Below are 10,276 nucleotides of genomic sequence, written 5' to 3'. Positions count from 1 at the left end.
TTTTCATCTGAGTATTCTGGTGAGGTAGTGTCTCTACTCCTATCCACAAATAACTGTCTTGTCTCAACAAACAAGCAAACAAACAATAGATGACTGAATTTATTATAGCCAGATACTTTAGTTTCTGAACCCCAGATAGTTTAGTATAGATTTCACTTTCTCACCACACGATTCTTATCCAGTCTTGGTAGATTGTTTTAGGATTTCTTGATCTCATCACCATCCAGCTCAGTCCTTCACAATCATCAGCTCCAGACTTGCCATCTACCCTCCCCAGAGTACCCATAAACCTTGTGTTTCCAAAGTCTCTTTAGGTCTAACACAGTCGGCTAAACAATTCTTTCTTTTTATTTAATGGGATAAGAACTGTAAGAGTCCAAAAGATACAAGGGTTAAACAATCTCCTATGTAACCTTCATTTGCTCATTTTATGGGCTTAAAGTGAGCATCTTGAGCTCTGCGACTGTCTGGCCCAGAGCTGAATGCTTTCTCAGGCTGCAGAGGACTCGGAAAGGTTACCCAAGCTTGTAGCGGAGCTCCTGGCAGCAAACTGGTAACCTCCCAATGTGAGCATCTGCTCTGCCCTTGTCATTAACTTTTTCTGGGCAGGAATTAGAAGCCCAGATAGATGTCTAATCACAAACCTCTCACTTTGCTAGTACAGAGAGGCATGGTTTTTTCTAAAGGTGCCATAAGCCAAGGTTTTGGGAAATGGATACAGTCTCCTCTATTCTTGTAGGTAAACTGTCCTGGTTTGCTTCTCTGTTGCTGCAATGAAACACTGACCCAAAGCAACTTATCGGGGAAAGGATTTATTTCCACTTACAAGTTTACAGTCCACCCTCAAGGAAAGCTGGGGCAGGAACTCAAGCAGGAACCATAGAGGAATGCTGCTCACTGGCTTGCTTCCAGGCTCATGTTCAGCTATCTTTCTTATGCAGTCCATCTGCCTAGGAGTGGAACTACCCATAGTGGCCCCTCCTACATCATCAGTTAGTCATCATTAAATGCCCCACAGCCCAAACTGATGGAGATAGTTCAGCAATTGAGGTTCCTTCTTCCCAGGTGTATCAAGTTAACTGAGATTAACTAATATATATGCTATTTATCTCTGAGAAAGAGACTACAAATTCTAGTGTGTCTTACTCAAGGAAAACATGAAGTTGCTCTCAAATAATGCTATCAAATCAACTTTTCATCCACAGCCAAGATTGCCTCTATGTTTGCAAAAATATTTTTATGATTACTATTTTTATTTTATGTGTCTGAATTTATTGTCTACATGTATGTAAGTACACCCATGTCATGAAATGTCTGAGGAGGTCAGAAGAGAGCTTCAGAACTGGAGTTATGGACAGTTGTTAGCTGCCAACTAATCCTGGGAATCAAACCCTGGTCCTCTGTAAGAGCAGCTAGCTCTTAAGCATGGAGCCATCTCTCTAGCCCCTGCAAAAATCTTATAATGAGTTCTCAGTCATTTCTATGACTTGGATGTGGTTAATTCCACCAAAGGCTCTTTTGTTCCCAGTGTAGCAGTGTTAACAACTGGTGAGTGTTTTAAGGGGTGGATCCTAGCAGTGAGGTTCATTGAATATGCCACCCTCAGAAAGGATTAAGGTGCTTCTGTGAGACTCTGAGTTAATTATAAAAAGAACAAAACTCACATGTCTTCCAACTCTGGCATCCTGCCTGGCCAAGCAACCCCTCCTTCCTGCATGCTCCCCATGTCATAATGCCATTTGCCACGATGCAGCTAGGGAGCCTCTCACCAGAGCTGCTATCATGCTATTTGGTCTTTTATCCTCAAAAGCTCACGGTTTGGAAGGCTGAAAGTTGTGGAGAGAGAGAGAGAGAGAGAGAGAGAGAGAGAGAGAGAGAGAGAGAGAAAGAAAGAGAGAGAGAGAGAGAGCCACACCACTAACAGCTACCAGATTTTTGACAAAGATGCCAGAAATGAACACTGGATAGAAGACAACTTCTTACCAAGGTGGTGTCTAGAAAACCTGGAATCCATATGTAAAAGAGTGAAACTAGAGCCGTATTTTTCTCCCTCTACAAAAGATAATTCAAAATAGACCAAAGGCCTTAATGTAAGGCCTGAAACTCTGAAATTGTTAGAGGAAAACGTAGGCAAAACATTTCAAAATACAGGCATAGGCAAGGACTTCCTAAAAGGGGCTCCAACAGCTCAAGAGGTGAAACCATGAGTTGGCAAATAGGATTATGTGAAATTCAAAAGCTTCTGAACAACAAAGGAAAAAATTGAGCAGTCTACAGAATAAGAGGAAAAATTACTAACTGTATACCTGACAGAGGATTAAGAGCTAGAATATATATAAGACTCAAAATCCAAGTACCAGCAAACCAAAGTGGGCTAATGAAGCTTTTCAAAGCATGAAGTGCAAATGGCCAACAAACATGAAAAAATGTTCAACATCTTTGGCCATTAGAGAAACACAAATTAAAACTACACAGATTCCCACATAGTCAGGCGATCATTAAAAACAACAAATGCTGCTGCGGATATGAGGAAAAGAGAGCCTTTGCACATGGCTGGGAAATGTAAATTAGTCCAGCCACTATAGAAATCAGTATGGAGGTTCCTCAAAAATGTGAAAACAGTACTACCATGTGACCCAGTTATATCACTCCTGAGTATCTTCCCAAAGGACTCTAAGTCAACATACTAGAGAGATACTTGATCATTATATTTATTGCAGATCACTCACAATAGCCAAGATATGGAATTAGTCTCTCTGTCAACAAATGGATGGATAAAGAAAATTTGGCATGTACATATAATGGAGTCTTGTTTACCCGTAAAAACAAAATCATGACATTTGCCAGAAAACTGATGGAACTGGAAATTGTTATGTTAAGCAAAATAATCTAGACTCCAAAAGGCAAAGACCTCATGTTTCCCTCATATGAGGACTCTAGATTTGAATATGTGTATAGGTTATGAAAGTAGAAAGAGGACCTTGAGAGGACAGGGGAAGAGAGACGGTAATGGAATTCACATGACAGGGAAGGGGAGGACTGCTTGATGGAAGGAAGGGTACTACTAGAAAGTAGTATAAAGGGAACAGGAGAGTGCCGTAGAGAAAGGGGTGAATAAGAATAAGAACAAAGTATAAAACTTACTTTAAAAATACTAATAATCTACTTTTCTCTAGGCAGGAATGTTAGAGTAGCAAAAACCCCATAGAGAGAAAGAAAGAAAGAAAGAAAGAAAGAAAGAAAGAAAGAAAGAAAGAAAGAAAGAAAGAAAGAAAGAGAGAAAAAGAACATGAAGTTGTCAGAAAAAGATGATGGGGAGATATGGGAGGTGTTGGAGGGGAGGGAGTGGGCTTGGATTTGATCAGAACACCTTATATGCATGTATGACATTCTCAAAGTTCTTTTTGATCAAAACATGTTAAAAATACAAATAATCTGAATTTTAAAATTTTTAAATTATTACATGAATGACTTGGATGCAACACTGCTTTCAACCCTGATGAAGGAAACCACACCCTCACAACCCATGATGTAAAAATTTACTTCTGAGGCCCTAGCAGAGCTGCAGCAGATCCAAAAAGCTCAAATCAGTTGACACCTCAATCTCTGTCTTCCTCGTCGCCACAACCATCCTCACCATCTCTGCTTAATAATGTTCATTAAAAACTGTAAGTACCACCATTTCCCAAAAGCTAAAAAAGAAAAAAATAAAATATGATATATATATACACACAAAATGGAGTTTTACTAAGCAATAAATTATAATTAACTTTATATAATTTGCAGGAAGATGGATACAACCAAAGTCATATTAATCAAAACCATCCATACTCAGAAGGACAAATATTTTGTGAATTCTTATTTGTAGACCTTTGATTTTATATAGACACATAAAATCACACACACATATGTATAGTCAAGAATCATAATGTATTTGAATCAAAAGTATTTATTAAGCCTATCACTATGTACAATGAAAATACATCAATAATTGTTTAAATACTACAAAGCTGTCATAATCAAAACAGCATAATGCTGGCCTAAAACCATACACAGACCAATGGCACAAAATAGAAAGCCTAGAAGTAAATCCACACATTTATGGTCAATTGGTTTTTGGCAAAGTTGCCAAAAATACATCTTAAGAAAAAGACTCTTTAACAATGGCATGGGGACAACTGTATATCCACATGTAGAGGAATACAATTATACTTTAAACTCACACCATATACAAAAAATATCTTAAAATAGATTAAAGACTTAAACATAAGACTTGAAACTGGAAATAAATTTAAAGAAAACATGGAGAACTTTCATGACATTGATCTGGGTAGTAGTTTAGGTTTTTTTTTTTTAATATGATTGCAAAAACATACAAGACCACATCAAACTCAGAAGATAACTGACAGAGTGAAGACAAACTACTGAATGGGAGAGAACATTTGCAAATCACACATCTGGCAGGTAGTTAATACCCCAAATATAAAAACACAGCTCCACAGCAAGAACACAGCATGATTTTGAAATGGGCAAATTGTTGGGTGCAGTGACACAAGCGTTTAGTACCAGAATTCAGGAGGCAGAGAAAGGTGAATTTTTGTGAGTTTGAGTCCATCATGGTCTATAGTGAGTTCTAGGCCAGCTGGAGCTACACAGTAAGACTCTTTACTAGGGAACTCCAACCGAAGCTGTAGTGAACTACATGATCTTACACCTGTTAAGATGGCTATCTTAAAACAAAACAAAAGATTAAGGAGCTAGGTGAGGAGATGGAGAAAAGAGAACTATTTTACATTGTTGAAAGGAATAAAATTAGTACATGCCGGGCAGGGTGGCACATGTCTTTAATCCCAGCACTCAGCAAGCAGAGGCAGGAGGATCTCTGTGAGTTCAAGGTCAACCTGATCTACATAGTGAGTTCCAGGTCAGATGGGACTATAGGAAGACCCTGTCTCAAAAAGACCAAAAAAAAAAAACAATAAAATTAGTACAGCCATTGTGAGAACCACTATAAAGTTCTCTCAAAAATATTGAAAATAGACTCTGGGAGAGGGCTCAGTATTTAGCGTGCTTGTTAGTACAAGCATGAGGACTGGGGTTTGAATCCCCAGAAATCCACATAAATGCTGGGTGGGTATGGTGGCTTACCTAATCTAATATTCCAGCCTCAGAAGTAAAAGACAGAGGACTCTCTGAAGTGAGCTGTCTAGCAAGACTATCCATATCAGTGAGCTCTGAATTTGATTGAGAGACTCTGCCTTAATGACTCAGGTGGACGAGTGATGGGGTAATTCCAAACATCAACCCTCCACGTGCATGCAGACACATATGCACCCATACCTTTACACACACACACACACACACACACACACGCACGCACACATGCACACACACGCATGCACACATGCACACATACGCACACACAAGAAATGGAAAAAGAAAATAAAAACAAAAATGATTAATATATGACTCATCAATCTCACTAATGAATATATGTCCAAATGAAATGAAATAAGTACATTGAATGGACAGGTGCACTCCCATGTTTACTGTGGCACAATTCAAAACAGTCTAGGGTCAGTAACAATTCAGTGCTGTTTGACTCTTTTTTTTTTTTTTTTTTTTTTTGGTCTTTTTGAGACAGGGTCTCCCTGTAGCCCCAGCTGTCCTGGAACTCACTATGTAGACCAGGCTGGCCTTGAACTCACGGAGGTCCACCTGCCTCTGCCTCCCAAATGCTGGGACTAAAGGCGTGTGCCACCATGCCCAGCTTGTTTGCTTTTAAAAAGGGAAATTCTATCATTTGCAAGAATGTATATGAACCTAGAGGACACTGTTGCAAGTTAGGCTGTTAAAGGCAAATATGGTGTGATCTCATTTTTATGTAGATTCAAAAAATGCTGAATTCAAAGAAGCAGATAGGATGGCATGGTAGTTTCCAGGGTTGTGAAGGTGCTGGTCCAGGGAAACACAGTTTCAGCTTAGAGACGATGAGTAGGTTAAGGAGTCCACTGTACAATGGGCTTTAACCACATAGGGATTATAGCTAATAATGTATGCTGGAACGTCATTAAGAAGGCAGATGTTGTTATCACAAAAAATTATTATATAAGGAAATACATATGCATTAATTAGCTCAATGCATCCACTGCACAATGTGTATGTATCTTAAGACATCATGTTGTACATTAATATATAAAATTTTTCCAGTTAAATAAAAAATATTTTAAAAATAATATTTACATCAATATACCTCTAAAATATATACTTTACCAAATATTTATACCTTTATGGCATATACTGAAATTATCACCTAATTTCTCTTTTGGGGCCTCCAACATATTATGCTATCCATTCCCAAATATCAGTTGTCAGTTTGCTTCAGTTACTTTCAGTATACCCTAGTTCATTCTTACATATTTAAAAAACGTGTCCATTTACTTTATGTTAGTTTGATTGGAACTTTAGACGACTTTTTTAAGGGTTAAGATTTGTCTTTTTTTTTAATCTTCTTTTAGAAATTATGTATATGAGTGTTTTGCCTGCTTCTGTGTAAGTGCACCCATGTATGCAACGCCCACGGAAGACAGAAGAAGGTGTTGGATCCTCTGGAACTGGAGTCATGGATAGTTGTTAGCTGCCATGTGGTTGCTGAAAACTGAACCTGGGTCTTCTGCAAGAGCAGCCAGTGCTCTTAACTGCTGAACTATCTTTCTAGCTCCAGTACAGATTTCTTTATTCATAGAACTAGTCAATGTTAGCTCTCTGCTCATATCTGAACATTTACAAAAACATTCAAACACCCTTCCATTGCCAGTACCACAGATGCTACTTTGTCTCGACACAGATGTAATGCACAAAATTAAACTTCAACTCTGAGTTGGCTGCATTTAGCTGGGTAAAGATTTCCTGCAAGACAGATTTGCTTTCTTCCTGAAATTTTATCTTACCTATTCACAGAAAAGCAATATGATTTATACAGACAAATGACCAACTGTCTTTCACCCCACTTGATCCCATTCTTGACCCATTACTTCCAATTCTTGTTTTTATATGCCCCAAATTTCAGTTTTAAAGAGACTAAGAGATAGTAATTTTTTGGAAAGAAAAGAGTAAGATGGCTATTCTTAGACTTCATTTCACTTTTCAAACTGGTCTTTATCATGTGACATCCTGGAGAAGTTGTATGCGCACTTGCCATAGCTGACTGCAGACTCTCTGACTTTCTTGTTTTCTGGCTACTATACTTGGAGTGACACACCTATTCCTTGGGGTCAAATGTTTTGTTCTGTTTTATTTAATTTTTAGTTACATTTTATTTTTTATTTGTGTGTGTATGTATGTGTGTGTGTGTGTGTGTGTGTGTGTGTGTATGTGAACTCACATGTATTATGTAGCAGTCAGAGGACAGGAGATGGTTCTATTCTTCTACCATGTTAGTTTTGGGAATTGAACTCAGGTCCTGAGACTTTGCAGCAAGCACCTTTACTCACTGAGCCATCTCATCAGTCTCAAATATTTTTGAAATATGTTATAATTTATTCCCTAGCTCCTCAGCAGCCTGAAGATTTAATGGTAATTTTTTAAATTTTTATTATTTTTATTTTATGTGCTTTCTTTCTTTCTTTCTTTCTTTCTTTCTTTCTTTCTTTCTTTCTTTCTTTCTTTCTTTCTTTCTTTCTTTCTTTCTTTCTTTCTTTCTTTCTTTCTTTCTTTCTTTCTTTCTTTCTTTCTTTCTTTCTTTCTTTCTTTCTTTCTTTCTTTCTTTCTTTCTTTCTTTCTTTCTTTCTTTCTTTCTTTCTTTCTTTCTTTCTTTCTTTCTTTCTTTCTTTCTTTCTTTCTTTCTTTCTTTCTTTCTTTCTTTCTTTCTTTCTTTCTTTCTTTCTTTCTTTCTTTCTTTCTTTCTTTCTTTCTTTCTTTCTTTCTTTCTCTTTTTTTGAGACTGGGTTTCCCTGTAGCCCCAGGTGTCCTGGAACTCACTATGTAGACCAGGCTGGCCTTGAACTCACCGAGATCTGCCTGGCTCTGCCTCCTAAGTGCTGGGATTAAAGGCATGTGCCACCATGCCTGGCTAAAAGAGCTATTTTTTAAAAAAATATGGACTTCTTTAGAAATAAGATATGTTGTTATATTTACATCTTGGGAGAAAATGTAAATTTATCAAAAATTATGATCCTTCGGAAGACTGGTGTTATACTCAGTGCCTTTTAAAATGTATGACTATACTTCTATATTTGCAAAAGAATTAATTACATTTCTATGTGACTCTTTTTTGGGTTGGTTGGTTGGTTTGTAAAGTGGCTGTCACCTGGGACATTTGTGCTTCTTGCTGTTTCCTAATCTCTACAGTGATCCTTGCTCTCAGTAACAACGGGAGGTATTTTACTTTCCTCCCCTATACACGAAACTAATACAGAAATGAGCCTTTGAAACAGAGATGTATGAGTGACCTTAAATTATTCAGGATCTTTATTACTAATGAATGCACTCCACCAAGCTCTTAAAAATGGTACAGCCTCAAATCCTACTGTTGGCATTCAAGTGCTGGGAAGTTAGAAGGGGAAATCAACTCTACATGAGCATCCACACCTGGGAATTTGATTTTCCTCACCTCCTTCTTCCAGAATAGCTGAGCCATTTCCATAGAGTGTTTGACTAAATTGCTTCTTCAGGGAAACTAAGGTAAGGAGCTGTCCACTGCTGCTTCTCCAGCTATCGAAGGTGGATGGGAGACCACATTTCCACACCTGAGGAGGTCCACCTGGGACCTCAGGGGAGTGTGCAAGGGCACTCCTACACCAAGGGAAGTGCTAACCTGGTTTCTCTCGCAACTTTTCAAAACAGATATTACTTGAATATCTTCAGAAACTTCCTAGGTTTGAGTGAGTCTCCAGTCGCCACTATTGCCACCATTTTAATTAATTAATTAATTAATTAATTGTCTTATTTTGAGACAGCATCTCATGTAGATCAGGCTGGTTATGTAGCCAAAGACCTCGAATTTCCCATCCTCCTGCTTCCACTACCCACATGCTAGCTTTACAGGAATGCATCACTCTCTTCCCAGCTTATGAGGTGCTGGGGATCAAACCCAGGGCTTGTATATGCTAGCAAGCACTTTACCAACTGAGCTGCATGCCCAGTCTAATATATACATATGAGTATATATAATTGAGTACATATAATTGAATTTTTGTGTTTCATACACAACATCTTAATTATCTTGATACCCCCCATCGTCACTCTCCCATACCCCCTATTAGATTTCCTGCATCCTGCCTATTGAATCGTTAGTGTCCCCTGACATCTCTCAGTACAAGTTCATCTACTGGAGCCTGGTCAGTCTATCTAGAATCCCTTAAAGATCAGCTCTTTCTCACCCAGTAGTAATCAGCTGCCCAACAGTTTTTTGGGTAAGATTTTGGCCACAATATTTTTATTATTTTTTAAAATATTTTATTATTTGTATTTTTATGTGTATGAGTGTTATGCCTGCATGCAGGTAAGTGCACCCATATCATGCAATGCCCACGGAGGACAGAAGAGGCTGTCAGATCCCCTGGAACTGGAGTTACAGACAGTTGTTAGCTGCCATGTGGGTGCTGGGATTTGAACCCAGGTCTTCTGCAAGAACAGTCAGTGTTCTTAACTGCTGAGCCATCTCTCCAGCCCAACACAATATTTTTAAAGAATCAATGGAATCAGGTTTTGCTTTATTTTTCTCTATTCAAAATGATTCATGTTAACTCATTCAATTGCTAGAAGAGGGGGGACTATTATTTAAATTGAATTATCATGTCCCTTTTAAAACAGTATTCAATGACCTGTGTTAATGAATGTTTTTTCTTGGAACTGCATAAGTCTTCTTACAGCATAATATTTTTTGAAAGAATATAGTTTGAGGGGCTGGAGAGATAGCTCAGTGGTGAAGAACACTGACTATTCTTGCAGAAGACTTGGGTTCAAATCCCAGCACCCACATGGCAGCAAACAACTGTCTATAACTCCAGTTCCAGGGGATTGACAGCCTTTTCTGACCTCCGTGGGCATTGCACGACATGGGTGCACTTACTTATTTGCAGGCAATACACACATAGACATAAAATAAAAATAATAAATAAGCCAGGCATGGTGGCACACGCCTTTAGTCCCAGCACTCGGGAGGCAGAAGAAGTCAGATCTCTGTGAGTTGAAGGCCAGCCTGGTCTACATAGTGAGTTCAGGTCAGCTGGGACTACAGGGAAACCCTGTCTCAAAAAAAGACAAATTAATAATA

The sequence above is a fragment of the Nannospalax galili genome, unplaced genomic scaffold (genome assembly GCF_000622305.1).
Source record: "Nannospalax galili isolate Female #2095 unplaced genomic scaffold, S.galili_v1.0 scaffold281, whole genome shotgun sequence".
NCBI classification, from domain to species: Eukaryota; Metazoa; Chordata; class Mammalia; order Rodentia; family Spalacidae; genus Nannospalax; species Nannospalax galili.
Note: the sequence above shows the minus strand (reverse complement) of the source record.